Genomic DNA, 20,313 nt, shown 5'->3' on the forward strand with positions numbered 1-20,313 from the left:
GAAGCAGACCCTTGGAAAGAGTTTGAAACGCATGATATTTGCCCTTGGCCTGCACCCTATGGAGGGCCAAGGAAGGAAGCAGGACTGGGCAGAGGAGAAGTCCAGCTGGCTGTGGCCCAGTGACAAACTCCCAACACCACAGGGAGGGCTAAGACTAGAATGGTCTCCAGAGGTGTTCTGAACTAGGTCAGAAAGGCCAGGCCATTATACCTCCACATCAATCAGTCATTAGATGTGAGCCATCCTGGGAAGGGGGGCGGAGACATTGGCAAGGCAGCTTTGTGCAGATTTCAGGGTAGCCCTTCAAGGCTATAAAGCAGTCCCTGAGGCAAGGGCAACAGGTCCTTCACTGAATGCAGATCCAAAGGGGGATTCACCATATGTACAAATTAAAATTTATAGAGAAACAAAGATATTATATCTCTGAAATGATAGTATAAAAGTCAAATAATTAATAAAATTTTATTGTTTAAATTCAAAACTCCTCTTCAAAGAGGACTTATTGCACAAAGAAAGGCAATCTATACAAACAGTACAAAATTGGAATTGTAGGCAGCTCAATAAGAGAACTAGGATCACAAAACTTCCTGGTATTTCAAGAGAGAAGTTTTGTTAAAGCAATCTGAAAGGGTAAATAATGGCGTTTTTAGTTGTTGCTTATTTTTAAGAACACAATCTCTATTAACAATGCAGAAGGAGAAAAATAAAACAAGAAACAATGTCACAGCACCAAGTTCCAACTGTGATGGAAATCGAGGAGGATTAAATTATTAGGAATGAAATTACTTACAAAGCTATGTATAGAATATTAAATGTGATTTTTTTAAACAATCTTATTCTTACCAGTGCCTCGAGTTGGTTCACAATTTCAACTTAAGTTCTAAGTAAATCAGATCAAGTCTCTGGTTGTATAACTTATTAGATCTGCACGACAGACTTTGGTTTTGGTGCATAATCAAATCAACAAAATTACCATTTTTATCAATTGTTAAAGAGAATGACTAGACTATTGGTAAAAAAATGATTGGTCAAAATTTTTGGTTGACCATAAGAAATTGCCTATAATTGACCATTTTTGACCTAATAAAAACGTGAGATAGCAGTCAACTATTATCTAATTATTTTTTATGAATGCACCTTCAGATAATAGCAATGAGCCAAACCAAATAACCAGTTTTTTTTTTTTCTTAAAGACAATAGAAACACATAAACTCTTAAAAGTGTCCAGATCCCAATTCCAATTCTTGTAGCAGTGAGGGTTCCTCTCCACCATCCAGCACTTCTCTGGACACCAACTGGGTATCCTACAATTCAACTCAATTCTGACACTATCTACCCAGAGACAGTGTCAGATTCCACAGGTTAAGGGCTCAGTCCTACAAGAGTAGCCCCCACCCCTCCCACTGCCCCCAGCTGCCAGTCACAAGCCCAGCTTGTTACCGATACTTCTGACCAACTGGCTATAAATCAGAGGTTCCCAAAACCTCCTCCTTGGGTTTGATTAATTTGCTAGAGCGGCTCACAGAACTCAGGAACCCCGTTTACTCACTATATTACCGTTTCATTATAAAAGAATATAACTCAAGAACAGCCAGATGGAAGAGATGCATAGGGCAAGGTGTGGGGAATGGGCACAGAGCTTCCGGGCCCTCTCCAAGCACAGCACTCTCCTCACATCTCCACCTGTTCACCAAGCCAGAGCTCTTCCAATTCCATCCCTTTGGGTTTTTATGAGGCTTCCTTACATAGGCCTGATTGATTAAATCATTGGCCATTGATGATTGAATTCAATCTCCAGTCCCCCTCCCCTCCCAGAGGTTGGGGTGTGGGATTAAAAATTCCATTCTTCTAATCACAAGGTTGGTTCTCCTGGCAACCAGCTCCCCACCCTTGGGTTATCTAAGGGCTTTCCCAAAGGCATCTCAGTAACATAACAAAAGACATCTTAATCACTCTCACCACTTAGGAAATTCCAAGGGTTTTAGGAGCTCTGTGCCAGAAATGGGGACAAAAACAAAATATATATTTCTTATTATAAATGACAACTCTCCACCCTAATTACCCTTGGCATCCTTTCTTTCCTTGTTTCTGGAAGCATAAGTAAAATAACAATTTGGCGTAATGTAATTGGTCCTTGTTGATAGTTGAGTAAAATTTGTTCTAAGGCTCAAATAAGTGTAGTTACGCCTCTTGTAACAGTATTTTCACCTCCTTATGTGATATACAAATGGGACTTAGCAGAAAAGTGCGCAACATGATGAAAGCATGTATGTTTGTCAGCTTAAAGTGCACTTTGTGAAAGAGAAGATTTATCTAGCACATCACAGTAAAGAAAAAGTGTTATCTTTAACAACATGGATTAAAAGAGCAAAATTGCACTTAAATCTGTGCTCATTCTCCCCCTACCCAAACATTTTATGCTTTTTTGTCTACCAAATGCCATGTGGACTTTTAAAGCAACTCTGAAAAGCCATGAAATGAGGGAATGAAATTCCTGGTACAGAAGGGGCATGAGCCAAATGCTATTCCCCTCTGTGTCACCTGAAAAGTAGCAATAGGGACAATCCAATATGAAAAGGGCTAGCATAGAGCCCCTCTCCTGCCCCTCTCCATGGGGACACTCAGAGAGATGCTGATGCTGTGGAGGCAGATTGGGTTGGGATAGGTTCACAGGGTGAGTGTCCCTACAGACTAGGCTTTCTAGCTCCACAACTCATCACAGATCCAAACATCTGCTCAGAGGAGCAGAGTGGTATGGTGGGTACGAATGTTGTCTCTGGGGCTAGACTTCCTGGCTTCAAATCCTGGCCCTTCTTGTACTAGCTATGTGACGCCACGTAAGTTATATGACTTCTCTGTGCCTCTGTCCCTCATCTGAAGATTGAGGGGATGTTAATATCTTCCAAATGGGTTATTGTAAAGGGATTAAATAAGCACTCAATAGATTAATTTTTTCCTCAGAAAATATATGTTAGTTGTAAATTGTTTAAAATCAAAACTGACAAAACCCGAACATAAATGGCAACTCACTTTCACCAAGCAATATTCGTCCATAACATTATTTCTAGACACTTTAGATTTCATTCCCCAAATGTACACAGAATAATAACTCTTAGTAGAAATTCCAGTCAATGGGATGTTAACTGCAGAATGTTCTACAATGTGAAGGGAAACTCCTGCCCACTACAGGCCAGAGCTAAACTTCTGATGTGCTGCCTCTTCCCACTCCTGAAAACTGGAAATAGCTAGGGAAACATGGGTACGGTAGGTGGGAAAGATTCAGGGAAAGAAAGAAAGCAAGACAAACAAGAAGGAGACCAGGAAGGGGAGACAGTGGGAAGAGAAATGATGTGGGGGAAGAAAGAGGAAAGAAACAAGAGGAGAAACTAGAGAGCAAACCACCCAGACCAGAAGTGTCTTTGGAACTGGGCAAAAAATGAATTCTCTGCAGGGTCAAGACAGCTCATGTGGGGTTAGGAACAGCTGGAGAAGGAGCACTTGACTAGGTTTAAGTGAGTTTCACTAGTGTGTTGTGTGTATTTGTGTTTATTTGGATTATTTTCTGAGTACTATTTTTGGAGAGTTTGGGGATTTTTATTTTGTTTTGTCTGTTTGTTTGTTTTTGGCATTTCAAAGCAGATTCCCAGATACTGGGGCCAGCAATATGACAGGAAGGTTTCAAAAGATAAACCTAACTCCCCATAAATGCTCAAATGCCCAATATGAACAGACTCTCTGAGAGAAGAGAAATTTCATATTTTCCAGCTCACTGCCCAGAAAAATCATCATGCCAAAGACTATTGGAATCAAAGTGAGCATTGTTTAAATTTCTTACCCATTCTGGACTAGAAAATAAATTAGTATTGGACTTTGAATTAAGCCCATTATAGTTACAGATTAGAAATTAGTAATTCAGTTACAGATTAGGAATTCATTACAGAATTACATCCATTAAATTAGTGAGGGGGAGAGAGGACATTCGCGGCATCTACCCTTCTTCAATCATCTAACAAATATTTATTAAGCACCTACCACATGTCAGATGCTTTTTAGACACAAGCACACAGCAGTGAACAATATAGAGAAGGCCCCTAACTTCATAGAACTCACATCCTAGTATATCTCTTAGGTCTAGTGAAGCTGATACCTGTGGGCATTCATTGGATGCATGAAGAATAGGTGAATGAACAAGAAGCTCCTATTTCATCATATAGTGGAAAGATCTAATAAAGAGATGATAAGCCTATCCATGTATTTAAAACACCATCATTCAGAAAAAGGCAAAACATCTTTTATCTACCTAAATATGTATATATACATACATAACGTAAAGCCATTTCCAAATACCTTCTGCAAATAGGACACTCTCAACAGTATCCCAACAGCAGTCAGCAGAACTTGCAAACCATGAGCATTCTTCCATCCAGCACCCAAGTAGTATTTTATTCTACTTATCAGCATTACCTGAATTCTGCTATATATTGGCTTTCAATCAGTAGTCTTTACTCAAAGCAGCATTTTCAACAGATACTCAGAAAGGGCTGACATTCTGGATTTAAGGAAGAAGGAACTGACAGCTAAAAGATCATTATTATTTTAGCTAAATAACTCTTTAGCGCAAAGGTTGTACCACAACCAATGTACAGTGGTAACTAAACTAAGAAATGGACATGAGAGAACCAAAATAAGCATCAAAAGCATTTAAAAACTCAGTCTTGAAGCAAATGCAAGTACTCGTAGGGTTTCTCTAGGTAATGCAAGATCATTTTCCACAGCAGAATTTGATCTACATGTTTGAGATATAAAAAGGTTAAAAATACAGTTATATATATAACTTCTTGGATTCAAAGAGAACTAAAAAGAGAGAAGAGTGAATAGACACATTTTTGATAGCAAGCCATCTTACATTTTAATTACTTAAAAAACTCTTTTATAAAAAATTTTTAAAAGCTTTATTGAAGTATAATTGATATTGAAATATAATTGAAAAGAACTGCAGATGTTTAATGTGTACAATTTGATGAGTCTGGACATATGCATAAACCTATGATACTATCACCAAAATCAAAGTAATAAACATATCCGTCATCTCCAAAAGTTTCCTTGTGCGCATTTGTGTGTGTGTGTGTGTGTGTGTGTGCATGTAAGAACACTTAATATGAGATCTACCCTCTTAATAAAATTTTAAGTATGTAATGCTATGCTGTCATCTTGCATAACTGAAACTTTATACCCATTGAACAACAACTCCCCATTTGCCCCTGCTTCTAGCCCCTGGCAACCACCCTTCTACTCTCTGCTTCTATGAGTTTAACTGTTTTTAGATATCTCATATAAGTAGAATCATATAGTATTTGTCCTTATGAGATTGGCCTATTTCACGTAGCATAATGTTCTCCAGGTTAGTCCATGTTGTCACAAATAGTAGGATTTCCTTCTTTTTTTAAAAGGCCAAATAATATTCCATTGTATGTATATTCCACATTATCCATTCATCTGTCAATGGATATTTGGGTTGTTTCCATATCTTGACTATTGTGAATAATGCTACAACGATCATGGGAGTACAGCTATCTCTTCGAGATTCTGATTTCAATTTTTTTGGATAAGTACCCAGAAGTGACATTACTGGATTACAAGGTAGTTCCATTTTTAATTTTTTTGAGGACTCTCCACACTGTTTTCCATAATGGCTGTACCATTTTATATTCCCACTAACCGTGGACAAGGGTTCCAATTTCTCTACATCCTTGCCAATACTTGTTATGTTTTGTTGTCTGTTTGTTTTGTTTTGTTTGTTTGTTTTTGATAATTGCAATCCTAAAAGGTGTGAAGTGATATCTCATTGTAGTTTTGATTTACATTTCCCTGATAATTAGTGATGTTGAGTACCTTTTCATATACATTGTAGCCATTTGTATGTTTTCTTGGAAGGAATATCTGTTCAAGTTCTTTGACCATTTTTAATTGGGTTTTTTGTTTTTTTGCTGTTGAGTCGTAGGAATTTAAAGGACTCATTAAAATAAATTTTGGACTAGACTTTATTCAAAATAGAGGACAATTAGTAACTTCAGATGCAAGAACCGCCCCATACACAAAAGAAATTAACTCTATTACCTTTTCCTTAACGAAAAATCAATTTTAGAATAGAAAATAATAATAATATTGACATTGAACACTAGTTCACCATGCTTTAATGTCTCATTTTGCCCTTATAATATCCCAGTTCTACTGGATAAGTAGGGTAAACATTATAAACTTCTTTTTATATTGAAGAAACTGTCCCCAATATTACACAGGTAGGAAGGAGTCAAATGCAGGCCTTGTGAACCTAATTCCAATGGCCAAGTATACTCACTCTACTTTGCTATTATCTGTCAACAATTGTCTCCTCGGTCATTAAATCTCCTCAATATACATAATTAAACACAGCATCAACAGGTAAGGTAGTATAATCATAATGTGAACTCCAAACTTTTGAACTATCAGGACTGAATAATTTAGAAAAATTCTTTTTGGTTTAGTTCAAGTTGGGGAGAAATTCTATTCATTAACATTCTCTCAAAAGACTGTCTTTTGAGACATAAACCCAGGCATGCCCGCCATCACTCACGGAGCATTAACTGAGCTCTTAAGACATGCTGAGAGCTCTGTTGGAATCTGGAGTTATAAAAATGAATAAGAAGACACGGTCTCTGGTCTTGAAAAACTCACAGTAAAAAACACAATATGTAAACAAATATTACAATTTGCTGTGAGAAATGCTGTAATACAAGGTAGCCTAGGAACATGGGACCAAGAGAATGGAGTTGAGTAACTATGAATAAGATTCAAGGGCTCTTGCCAGTGACCAAGTGCATAAACTATCAGAGAAGGATAAAAAATAGCTGTATGGTACATTGATACACACCAGGATCAAAAGTTAGAAAATATTTCAGAAGCGAGCATATGATTGATTTAGCCAGAAACCAGCAAAATCTATTTCTAACAGGTACTACCAGTCAGCAGACATGTTTGGTATTTCCCATGAAAATGTGACTGTCATTAATAATTTAAATATGACATAATAAACGCTCTGCATTTATGTACAAAAGGTGATTTAATTTTCCATTTTTTCACAATAAGAAACAGACAACTCTTTGGGGTGGAGGGAACACATAGAAAAAAATTTAAATAACTATTTGAATGGCCACGTGAAGAGGAAATAGCAAAGCCTCATTCCTAAGAATCAAGGATTTCAGTTGGGTTCAATAAATTTTACTCACAACTAATCAACCAGTTATATACTTGGCATTATTCATTTCAATGTTAAAACATGCCAGAACTTGTGAGAATAGTTTTTAAAAATTTTTATTCCTATTATTGCAAACTGCATAAATGTATAAGCCAGGGCAAAATTGCATCATTTAGGAATTCGCTATCAAACACTCTTTCACTGAAAGCAAGAAACTTCTACATCCTCAGTTTATAGGAAATTTGGCAGGTGTGTTATAACATTTTGCATTAAATTATATCATTTATCTAAGGGAGTTCTTAGAAAAGAACATTAAGCTTTCAATAATCCCAACACCATCCAAGCACAAAAACGAAAACCGATCAGAACTGCAAATGACAAAAGGATAACAATTTGTTACCTCATAAATTTCTGTGATATAATTTCTACAATTTGTGTTCACGCAGTGACTTCCAGATAAAACTCATTCTCCTTACAAATGCATTATATCTTAACCATAAATAGCACGTGGCTATCTATAAAATGAAAAGCAGTTTGGCTTGTGGAAAAAAAATCCTGAAATATGAATAGTATGACAGAAGCCCTGCTTCTATCATTGTAACAAGTTCACTCGTGACATGATATGATTTTCTCTTCCCTATATTGGAGTATATGCATGTTTCCTCTGTATGACCCTGGGCAGACACTTAGCCTCTCCAGCCATCAATTTCCTCATTTGTAAAAAGAAGGGTGCTTGACAGGATGATCTCAAGATTCCTTTGAATTTCAACATCTTATGTTTCTATGAATATAACACATACACTGCCTCCCATGAGTACTGTGAGTTATGTAAGTTCTAATATGGGAATAGAACATCATGTAAAATACAATAAATCATTTTCTTTTAAGTCTACAGGAGAAGAATGAGAGAATACAGGAGAAAACTTACCCAATTCAAAATTGTGAAGTCTGGCTTCATGAGTCAGAGCATGACTGGGTAACTTAAAAACTAATTTTTACAAGAGTATCAGAGCCTCAGTCAGGTGCTTAGGGTCTGGAAACCAGTTTGCTGAAGCACAGTAATTCCTTGTCAGTTCAATAAAAATGAAATGAGAGTGAGGGTTAGGCAGAGTCATGAAGAAGATGGAGACATGTCCATGCTGATTTGTCCATTAATAGTTTTCATTTCACTTTTCAATAATAGCCTCCATTCTCCTTTCATCTTTGAATTTTCCTTCATATTTCTTTATTCTACTCCACTTTTCTTTTCTTCCTTTCCTTTTCTCTTCTCATACTGCACCCTCTCCCTTTCAAAAACCAGAAAGTGGTGACAGGTCACCTGATACAGCACCCTTCTAATCACTTCTGTCCAGTTGTTAACCTAACATTCACTAACAAGACAGCAGCAGCAAAAAAGAACTGTTGCGTGGCCTGGAGTCTGGTTAAGCATAGAAAATAGAACACGTTGGTTTATCTCCACTTCCTACAAACATCCAACTAAATTGTTGAGTATAAAATGGAGAAAACAGGAAAGAAATGTCATCAATATTTTGAAAGCTGAAAAGCAGATGATGACCAAGTTGTAATTGACTTATCAGAATAGAAAAAAACTGAAATAAAAGCCCACAAGGGATGGGGATGGGGTTGATGCCAACAGAAACTAAGCAGTCACTCCACCCAACACCAGGAAGGCCCCGGAAATGAAGGCTCCAGAGACTCCAGAAGGCGAGGTTGAAAATAGAATTGGATGAAAATCTTTTTAAGTCCCTTCCTCCAACTCCAGTTCCTCTACACAGAAGATTAGAGGGTCACTTTCTGTGGAGGATGAATTCAAGGATACCAGACATAGCTAAGCAAGTTTCTATAAAGTGAAAGCCTGCGTGCTGAATGGGGAGCCCCCGGTCCCCCTTCCCTGCTTGGCACCTAGACTTTAGCATCCTCACTTTCATCTCCCAGGCAGGCAATTGGAAGAGTCTTCTTTGGAGAAACTGGCTAAAGCGTAACAACATACTGATACTTATAGGTGGGATGTCTCCCAATTAAATAACCAAGTCTACCTGCTCACTTCAAAGTAAAGCCACCAGTCAGTGAACCTTGCCACCCTTTCCAAGCTTCCAAACAGCACGTCACACCATAATCTTAATGTCGCACCAAACAGAAGAGAAGCACTCAGAGGACACAGAAACAAGACATAAGCAGATGACTTCAAGAATATTAACATCCTCAGAGAGAAGACATCATGTCCATGCAACAAGAACAGGAGGCTATAAAAACAGAAACATTCAGAGAACAAGAAATTTCCTGGAAATTAAAAAGGATAAGTGAGATAGAAATACCTCAATAGATACGATATAAGAGAAAGTTGAGGAAATACTCCAGAAAGTAAAACAAATGAAAAATCCTCATGAAATTAGAGAACTCACTCAGGAGGTTCAACATTCAAATTCTGAAATCTCAAAAAGAAAATAAAGAAAGGCCATTACCAAAAAATGAAAGAATATTTCTGAGAACTGAAGAACATGAGTTTTTTAATTAAAAATACCTATCAAATGCCTAGCAAAAAGAAAAGAGAAGGAAGAGGAGGGAGAAAGACCCACATTAAGGAACATTTAGCACAAAATTTTAAAACATTTGAGAGCAAAAACAGATTACAGAAAAAGGATTAGGGCTCAGATTGGTCTCAGAATTCTCAACAGCAGTACTGCTATTCAGAAGAAAGTGGAACACCATCTTCAAAATGATGAGGAAAGATGAGTTTTATTCTAGACAAGCATAAAACCAGCAAAACTATAAATCAAGTGTGTGGGTAAAATAAATCTATTTTGGACATCAAAAATCTCAAAAAAATATTACCTCCCATGTACCCTTTTTAGGAAGCTTCTGAAGGGTGTACACCATCCAAACAAAGAAGGCAACAAGAAAGAGGAAGACTCCAAATCCAGGTAGCAAGTAATCCAACACAGGGAATGTAAAGGGATTTCTCCAAGTGGTGATGAAGGGAAGTCAGAATCGACAGCCATGCAACTGATCTACAGATCATCCAGTCCAGATTAGGGCAGGAAGATGGAGACTCCAGAAGTACTTCCAAGCAAATAGAAACAGAATTGATGGATCATTTGATGTATTTGTATGTACTGAAGGAATATGTACAGTTCTGCAGAGTTTGAGGATGAATTCACAATTGATATATAGAAAACCAAGCTTATGACAAAGCAAGGAATTATTAATTCAAGGAAAAACAAAATGTGCATAAGAAGAAAAATGTTATTTTACTACCCTCTCTAGATCAATTATGACATCATGTGCACAGTCATGATAATATAAACATTGAATATTAATTGGACCAGAATTGTGATACAATCCTACTGAAAGGATAGAGGAGAAGCATGTGTGCGTCTAAATGCGCATACTTGAGCAGTTTGTATATGGTGGGGAGTTAAGTCATTATCTTCCATAGTAGGAAGACAACAAAGACAAAAGCTGAAAAATCAAGATAGCAGCAGAAACATGTTATATGTAAATATGAAGATAAGTACCAGAAAAACAACTAAAGGAGTTGAAAACAAATGTTCTAGAAGATCAAGATTCAAAAGTGGGAGGAGTGGGGTTGGTGATTATTGTTTTTTGTTAAACCTAGTTGCACTATATACAATATCACTTAGATAAAATACATGCCTGGGGCTCTGCTTTTTAAAGTCATAAAGTAGGAAGAAAAAAACCAGTTTAAAGATGGCAAGATGATTTTAATCCTATCTGTTAAGGGAACCATCTTCTGAAACTGGGTTTCTCTTAAAAATGTTTCTGCTTCTTTATACCCGTGCCTGTATTATCTTTCCTAATTGAAGGTTTTGCTTGTTTTGTTTTCTCCATTTTTGGTGGCATAAGAGATGCTTGTTTAATCTTCTTAGGACTAAAACCCAGACAATAATGTATATTGACAAAAATAATAATTAATAAGAACAACATGACAACCCGGGATTTAAATCATCAGCTTTCATCTCAGTCAAAGCTAACCTGTCTGTAAGTTGTTTCATACTCAAACTCCAAAGAGTCTTCTCAGATATATCAGTAATTGGTTTTAATGATATAAAAGAACTAGCACTTAAACAAAACCACAGCTGACACCTTATCAGGATACTACTTGCGATTTAATACAACATTTAATACAACGTTTGTTGTTAATGATAAGGAAAATAAGAGTTCTCTCACATAAGAACCTAATTATTACCCAGGTAATCTTATTTGAGCATTTCAAGGACCACAAAGGAATGAAGCCCTATGGGCATAATGGCTGCAGGGTAGAGGGGAACACAGGGAGACCCAGCGGTGGGACTTTGCAGCCATGAGCAGTGGTGGAGTTTACTTGAGTATTCTGGCTACCAGGTACGTGAGTTTATGGTAACTTTGGTAGGTGTTCAATAGTGTTTCATAAGAGAAGAGGGTGGGAGTGGGAAATATACCAGTGGCTGTCATCCAAACCCCTCCAGACAGGGTTTGAAGTCCTGGCAAGGATACTTTCAGGAAGATATGAGAAGGGATGAAGAAGGCTCTCGGCAAACTTTTAGCTAATCCATCGAGAAGTGAAACTTGATGACTCCTATGTGAGAAATAAATGACAGATTTCAATAATCTGTGATTCGAATACATCTACATGTGTTTTTTAATATATGATGTACATTGAAGCACTGGGAATTAATTTGTACCTCACAGTTCTCCAGAAAAGATTTGTAGTTATTTCTTTTCCAACAACAAATGGGCTGTCTACCTTTAGACTACATGGTGAACGAGAGGTCCCTCGCCCTCAGCGCTTACACAGGATGAAGGCAAATCAAACATCAGCAATGGGGAGAAACGTCTCATGCCCGAGCACTGCACTCCAGGCCTGGGGGATGAGAGACCAGAACCTGATTTTCAGAGATTTGGGGATGCAAGGAGAGAAAGAAATAAAATTTACTGGATTCATAACTCATTCCTTCATTTTAATACCAAATAATAAATATTCATTTTAAGTCTCATGGATTTTCTACCATCAACACTTGGGCATAACATTTGGAACAGTCATGTAACTCAAAAAGTGCTAAGTTCTTTTCCTGCATTATGTTACTGTACAACAGGGATTATACTGTGTAATCCCTCTGGGTTTCATGGGTGCCCCAGATATAGTGTTTATGTGAAATCAGGTTGTTACATTATTTTCTAGTAACAGGTTTTTCTCACCCTCCGCCAACCCATATACACAATCCTCACAAGGGTGATCTTACCTTTCTTTTCTTGTTTTTGTCCCATTGAAATGACATCTGTGTGATTTATCTTTCTTAGAAAAAAATATTCACTAATCTTCTTAGATATTGATGGTGTCAATAAGGAGCAGGTTCTTATCAGGCTCTAATTGGACACAGCATCGTGCAGAGGAAATTAATGGACATGGGAGCCTCTCAGAGCTTACAATTTATGTGAGAAGTTTAATGAGGAAAAAGAGTGAAAAAGAGGTCAGTGCCTTTGATGAGGACCAAATCCATAGCCAAATAAATGCTACTTCACAGTACTCCAGGAAAATAGGTCTCCAGCGAATGTCCGTAGGACTGGCGTAAGCAAGATCATAATTTATGTGAGAAAAGAAGGAAAGTGGGTAAAGAGGAGAGGGAAAAGGCTACAGCATTTCGATGAAATGAAGATGGTTCTTAATAACTTCAGGTGGGATGTGATGTAAGAGAATAGCAAGATCTCAAGTACGGGAGCTTTTTCTTCCTGTTTTCCATTTATTATTATTAAGCATGAAAAATATCCAAAATAACACTTGGTTCACCATTTTTAGAGCTCATAGCCTACATTTCATCTATTTTTCTGCAGAATGGTTAGCATTCAATTTATTTTTGCATGGGTGCTACAGCACAACATGGGCACAAAACTGTGAAAAATTAAATAGCTCAAAAAGTGTAGGTGGGCTTCTGTGAAATTTGTGCTGAATGAATTTTTAGAAAGCTTAGAATGCAGTACTAGAATTGCTGCACATATGTTCTATTATTAAATATCTAACTCTTCTAAATTGGGAAGGATAATAACAAGCAGTCTTGTGGAAAAGCTGAAGACCTAAACAATATAATTCTAGAAACCAAAATAAAACTGTTTTGTTATTTTTTACTTTTATAATTGTTAAAATATCATTGTGGCATCATAGCACAAAAACATAAAGAACAACACCTAAAGAAAAAATGGAAAAGAATATTACCCATAACCTTACCATCCTAGCATTAAAAAAATTTAAGATTTATTTCAGTCTTTATCCATATAAACCCATAATTATCAGTTTTTATTAATGTGCACATGCTTTTTCTGTTTGGTTTTCTAATGAACATTGTATTGTTAGTATTCTTCCATGCTATTTCAAGCAAGCAGCTGAAAGAACATTGGATTTCAAGCAAGACGATTTGGTTTAAGTCTTAGCACACATTAGTTCCTTGTACAGTAATGATAGCCACCATTTCCTTAACTATCCAACCTTCTGTGGAATTGATATAACCAATTTTACTTACTCTTCTCCTTGTTCTTGAACACTTAAGTCATGACCAATATTTCACAGGTCTAAATACCACTGCAATACATACTTCCTTAATATACCTCTTTTCTTCTTTTGAAGAATATCGTTAATATAACTTCATGGCAAAGTGAACACATTTATATATGCTTTATACCTTTTGATATATACTACCATATTGTTTTCTAAAAGATTTATACCAACTTATACTGTTACAAGTAATATATGATCGTAAGGCAGACTTGCCAATACTGAACATTATATGTTTAATGTTTTGCTAATGTAATATCTGAAAAAGGCTATCCCACCATACCATGTAGATGTTGTGCCAGCTTCGTTATATTTTATGATAACTAGTGGCAGCTGTCTAGAGTCCTGAAAGTTAATAAAATTTTAAATTATGACCCATAGCCCTACAAAGGACTATAGATATAATTTAACCTAGTCTTTCACTCACGGAGAAATTTTTGCAGCAATATCTTTGATGGAAACTTGCAATTATCCTAGACTCCTCACTGTGCTTAACTGCCCTCATTCAATGTGTTACTTCAGTCCTCCTGTTTCAAACCCCAAATCGCTCTTAAGTCTGCTCTCTCTTCTCTTAGTTCAGCCCTCCTTAGCCCTCACCTGGATTACTACAATAACCTCTTCTCCAGTATTTCTGCCTCCAGTTCAATGTTTGGCATTGTGTGTAGTCTAAAATATTAATCCGATAGTGAATGTTACTCCTCTGCTTAACTACTTCAATAACATGCCTGTTTTTTTTTTCCAGGACAAAATCTGAAATTCGTGGCAGAGCATACAAGGCTCTCTATAATCTAGCTCAGCCTTTAGTCTCATCTCTCACTATTAATCTCATACCCATTCAACACCCCCAAAGATCATGTTCTTACAAGCCTTCACCTCGACGACTACTGTCCTGCAAGACTCATCTCAGGGGTCCACTCCTCCAGAAGACTTTCCTAACTCCACATCCTCCCAGTGTTTGTTGGTCATTCATAATTCTATCAAGAGAGATTAGAAAACTCTAATCAGAGCATTTAGCCCACTGTATTGTGGTTGCCTATTTAGCTGCTGATCTTCCCAACTAGCCTATTATCTCCTTAAGGTTATGTGCCTTTAACTGTACCCTTGGTGCCCTGCAAAGTGTGAGCTCTTAATGGTGGTGAATAAATGTGTTGGATTAATAAATAAATCAACGAATGGTCCAGTATCTACTCAATGTCTTGCAGTGATAGTACCTCACAAACAGTCCATCCTGTTTGTTGTGACCTTTAAAAACTGGAGAGCTACTATTAAATTTCTGCTACATATGGCTGGGTAATGGTCTGTTGAAAAGTGCAAGGCGCTGTTAAAGTATCTGGTGGCTTGGAAGACACATGATATTGGTTATCCTAAGTGATTTACTAAATAGAATAATGATACTATCTTTGACATGTGTATTAAATGTGAGGTCAACTCTAATAATAGACAAATACATAGTAGGAAAAAAATGCAAAAAAATAAAAATAAAGCGTGAATGCCTTTAAGGAAAAATTGAATTCAAGGGTGATGCAGAGCCTCAGGTCCAATCTGGCTGTCTCAGAGGGTCCTCCTGCAGGTCAAGAAAGGCTATCTGAAGGAAGTGAGTCTGGAAGGAGGCTGCCCAGAGGCAAAGGTGTTGACGCATTTAACGCACTCTGGCAGCTGATTTCACACATACTCAGTATGGAAGAATGAGTTGAAGCAAGAGAAAGGGAGAAAAAAATGAACAAGACCAAGTGTATTTGCTTAAAGTAAAGGAAGAAGTAAGTAAACAAGAGGAGTAGGGGGAAGAGACATCATGTCCTATTTATTCTATAAGCATGAAGACAACAATTAAAGAGCCAGCCCTGATAGCCTAGCAGTTCAAGTTTGTTGCACTCACTTTGGTGGCCCCGGTTCAGTTCCCAGGCATGGAGCCACACCACTCTCTATCAATAGCCGTGCTGTATCGGTGGCTCACACAGAAGAACTAGAAGGACTTACAACTAGAATATGCAGCTATGTACTGGGGATTTGGGGAGGAAAAAAAAGAGAGAGGAAGATTGGCAACAGATGTTAGCTCAGAGCAAATCTTTCTCAGCAAAAAAAATAAATAAAAAATAAGATGGTACAATACCAAAGTGATTTAATTACTATGTTGCCTCATTTGAAAGGGAATACTACCTTTTGTAATCTGTCTGCTGCTGCCCAATGCAGTATCTAGTGCAATGATGGACATGTCCTATCGCTACAGTGTCCAATACAGTAGCCACTAGCAACATGTGGCTATAAAGCACATGAAATGTAGCTAGTGTGACTGAGGAACTGCACTTTTCATTGTATTTGATTTGAATTTAAATTTACATAGCCACATGTGGCTAGTGCCCTTTTGGGAAATGCAGAATTCTATACCCCTACAGGCTTTAAAAAATAAGAAACCTTTCAAATTTAAGGAAAAAGAGGACTTAAGGGGCAAGTTTACTTGTTTGGGAATTAATGAAAGAATACTTTCATTGGTCTTTGCACTTTACAACGTACTTTCATGTATTTTATTTAACAAGAGTATAGAAGCTGAAGATCATCAACGTGGAGTCTCCACTGACAGAGGCAATAAGAAAGGAATCAGGGCCCTGTGTCCTTGCCCAGTTAGAATGTGGTTCCTGTGGAGCAAAGACCTCCTGAGCCATGTTGGACAGGCAGGCGACAATAGTGATTAGGAATGCAGACTCTGGAGTCAGACTGCCTGTGCCCAAAGCCCGTTCTGATTTACTAGCTGTGTGACCTTAGTTAAATTACTTAACTTCTCTATGTTTCACATCACATTTTCCTCCTCATCTTAAGGGGAAGAGTAGTAAGTCTTGACCTTATAGGATTGATACGAGTTAACACATGCAAAACACTTAGAACAGTGCCCAGCATACATAGTAAATTGCTCATAATGGGTTAGCAATTAAGCAAGGGATCAGCAGTCCCACAGATGCACGTAGAAACTGCCTTTGGAAGGACACATTGTTCTGGTCTTGACTGTCCTTCTTCTGACTGTGATAGGTCTTTGCCTCGTGGACGTCAGATGAGGTCTCAGATAAGGTCCCAGACAAGGGAAAGCACAACATTAAAGAAATGATAATAGAGGGTTTCCAACCAAGTCTTCAATTCCGCCTTATAATCCAATCCCATCATCCTATCAGCCTAATTGTTACTCTATTTTGTTTGCGGGGACACGTTTCCTTCCAACTTCTAACAGGTTACAAACTATAGTTAAGATTATGAGCTAAAGAATCCTATCAATTATTAAATATTTTCATGAGAACATAGATTTGTAAATGATATTCAGTGTCAGAATTTTTGAAAGTCCTCTACTTTTCAACTTGTACTTTTTATTCCTAATCTTGCTCTTGGTTACACTCTGGCCTGTTTCTGAACTTTCTCTGCTTTTCCAAGCCTCCACTGTCCCCTTCCACCTGTCATTCATACACTCCACACCTCTCTTTCCTCCTCTCTCCAGCCAGCTCACTGCTTGGGGCAGATGGATAGAAGCTTTTAAAGTTTTATAGAAAGCTCTCAAGAGCAGTGAAATAATTTGTCTGTAAGTAGAGCTGGTATTGAACACATTAGAGAGGAGGTGAAATTTAGAATACCTAAGAAGAAAAGCATTAGTTAAAATAGAGAATGATAAAAAAAAATTATTTTCAGGAGTGATATGAAATAAATTAAAGATTTTCAAGGTGTTAGAGAGTTAACAAGCCACAGCATATGACAAGGGCTCCTATAATTGCTAGGAAGGAAAATGCAAGAATATTTTATATTCTTCTTCAAATAACAAATTCAATGATGTGCTCTGAATCAGTAGAAGAAAACACTCAGGTTGTGAAGATGCTATGAAAAACAGTCATCTCTAGGGGCTTTATGAATTAATCCTTACCTAAGGCATGCTTTTGCATGCTTAGTGTGAATTATTCTTTATAAAATTAAACTGAGCAGAATAGAAAATGCAGGTTGTAACTAGGTTAACAAACAATAGACTAATAACATTTCACGTCAGCCATAGATAACTGAAGAGTCAAATGCCCAAATAAATATTTATCAAGAATTTATAAAACACTTGTTTTATAGAAGGAGCCATGTTCTGTCCTTCATTTTTCACACTTGGAAAACACTGATGATTATCCCAGTAATTTCAGAGGGTGGAAGTCTCATCAGGACACTTGAATAATGTAAATATGTCTTTACAATTCTTCATTTTCTAGTTTCAAATTGAAAAACTCACAAGAAGGAAAACAGTATCCTGCAACAATCTGAGTTACTAATGAGTCCATTGCTTTCCAGACAATCTTGTGCAATATCTAGGCAAATGCTTCAGCCAGCGCTGTTTAGTGGCATCAGCTCACATTGCAATATATTATTCCCTGCTGTGTGTAATAAATTACAAATACTTAATAATTTATCATGGTTGCTTTGAAAGCATCAAACAGCACTTAGCATCTAACTCAACAGAAAATAACTATTGACCTTCTCACAACAAATTCCAAAGACCTCATTTTTATACTCACTTTGCTAACATTCCTTTTAATCCTCTTCTTTACTTTCTCCTTCAAATTTTAAAATAGCGTCTTAGTTGGAAAGAAATTTCACGGTTGTCTAGGGTCAACTTCCCAGTGTAGGAATCTCTCTAGTGTCTCTGCAGATGGCTATAAATGATTTTTCTATTTTCCTCAGCATCTCTGGAGCACTGTTTGTTTGTCCATTGGTAGGTCAGCTACTTTGTTTGGTTTGGCTTTGTTGTGGGTCTTTCCTTAAGACTCTGTTATGTTCATTTCAGCATTTGGACTTTGTTTTAAGGGCAGTGGAAATCCAAGGTATGTAAAGGCTAACATTCCTCAATGCCAGCACTATAGATTGAAAGTAAGAAAGCCAGTCAATGAACAAATTGTTTATCCTTAGTTAATACCAAATAATGGATGTATTTTTAACCAACAAACTAAAGTCAAAGTTGGTACCACACAGATCAAACCACAGACAACTAATCAAGAATTAACACGGTATTTGTTATTTAGGAAATCTTTTTGAGAATTCACAGTTGGTCACCACACAGGACTCCGTGGAAGAATTATAAAGAAAAGGCATAGTTCTCACCCTTACACAATCACACTAGGGAACATAAATAGGCATGCGTATAAAGGTATGTTATTGGGTTCAAAGGATATCATATAAATAGCACAGAAAAATGCTTGGAGACTTGGAATAAAGTTTAATGAGTTGAGTTAATCAAAGAAGACTTTCTTGAAGAGGAATAGTTCTTACAAATTAGAATAGATTTTTTTTAAAAAATGAGAATATCCTGTGCCCAGGAAGGAATGAATATTATCAGGTCACATAATGAAGTAAAATTCAAAAGCACTATCAGAAATGAATTTGTACAATTCAGATTAGGAGGGCAAGAAGGAGAGGTAGTGATGGATCCCTCAAATGTTTGACTAAGATTAGATTTGCTATGAAATGAAGTAGAGAAAGAGTCCAGGTTTTGAAGTTATACAATATCAAAAAGCAAAAGTTAAGAGATCTGTCAGGGTTCCAGGAACCCCTTTTGCTATCCAGAAAAGGGTTAGAACCAAGATGAGGATGATTCTAATGGTGAAAAGTCTAAGATTCTTTCCCTATGGAACTATGTCCTGTGACCTCTTAGCAAGACCTATCCTCCCATGGTTGCAAGGATGAGGCCTTCAGAATCACACCTGGACACCAAGGACAGCTGCAAATAGATTAGCCCCCAGCAGGACGCCTCTTCTCAAGACAACGTCGTAAAAGGGGAAGGCTTCAAAAGCTTTCAAATGAAAGTAAAGGGTTTGATTAAATTGCACACAATCATATAGGTGTTAAGGACAATGCAGGCAAAGAGTGCATCCTGAAAATAGTTAAGGGCATAGAGATGGTGGCTGCATTGAGGTTCTCTGGAAATTTACTCTAGCCAGACAAAAGCATAGCTGAACACACAAGTTCACTTGGCCCAGTCTCTCTTCCATTCACACTTAACTTGCAACTTTTAACTATTCTTCATGTGTTCTTCTCTAAACTCACATCTCTTACTACTCCCAATTATCATCCTGTACTCTTCTTTCTCAGCTGCTATCACAGTTTATAGGTTGATAGACCTATACGTATTGATTGATTATGTAAGAGGACAGTGTGGAAGCCAAGATTCTATACTATGGAAACCGTTGCTAGGGTTCAAATCTTGGTTCCAACACTTACGAGTTATAAATAAATATATTCCATGCCTCATAATGGTTACTGTAAAAATTAAGAATTCATGTGAAGGTGGCAGAAAAATGTCCAGCGTGCAATAATTCTTCAATAAATATGGAGTCACTCCCATTGGATCTATGAGAGCAAGAACCTTGTTTATTTCATCCACCACCACCTCTCTGGGACATAGCACAGTGTTTGGGATGTAGGAGGAGCTCAGTGAATATATGTGGAGTGAATGAATAAATAACCACTCCATATTTTGTTACTCATTAAGCCCTTGATATATACGTCAATACATGTTCATTCTGTTCCATTG

Source organism: Diceros bicornis, chromosome 3, assembly GCF_020826845.1.
Source record: "Diceros bicornis minor isolate mBicDic1 chromosome 3, mDicBic1.mat.cur, whole genome shotgun sequence".
Taxonomy (NCBI): Eukaryota; Metazoa; Chordata; class Mammalia; order Perissodactyla; family Rhinocerotidae; genus Diceros; species Diceros bicornis.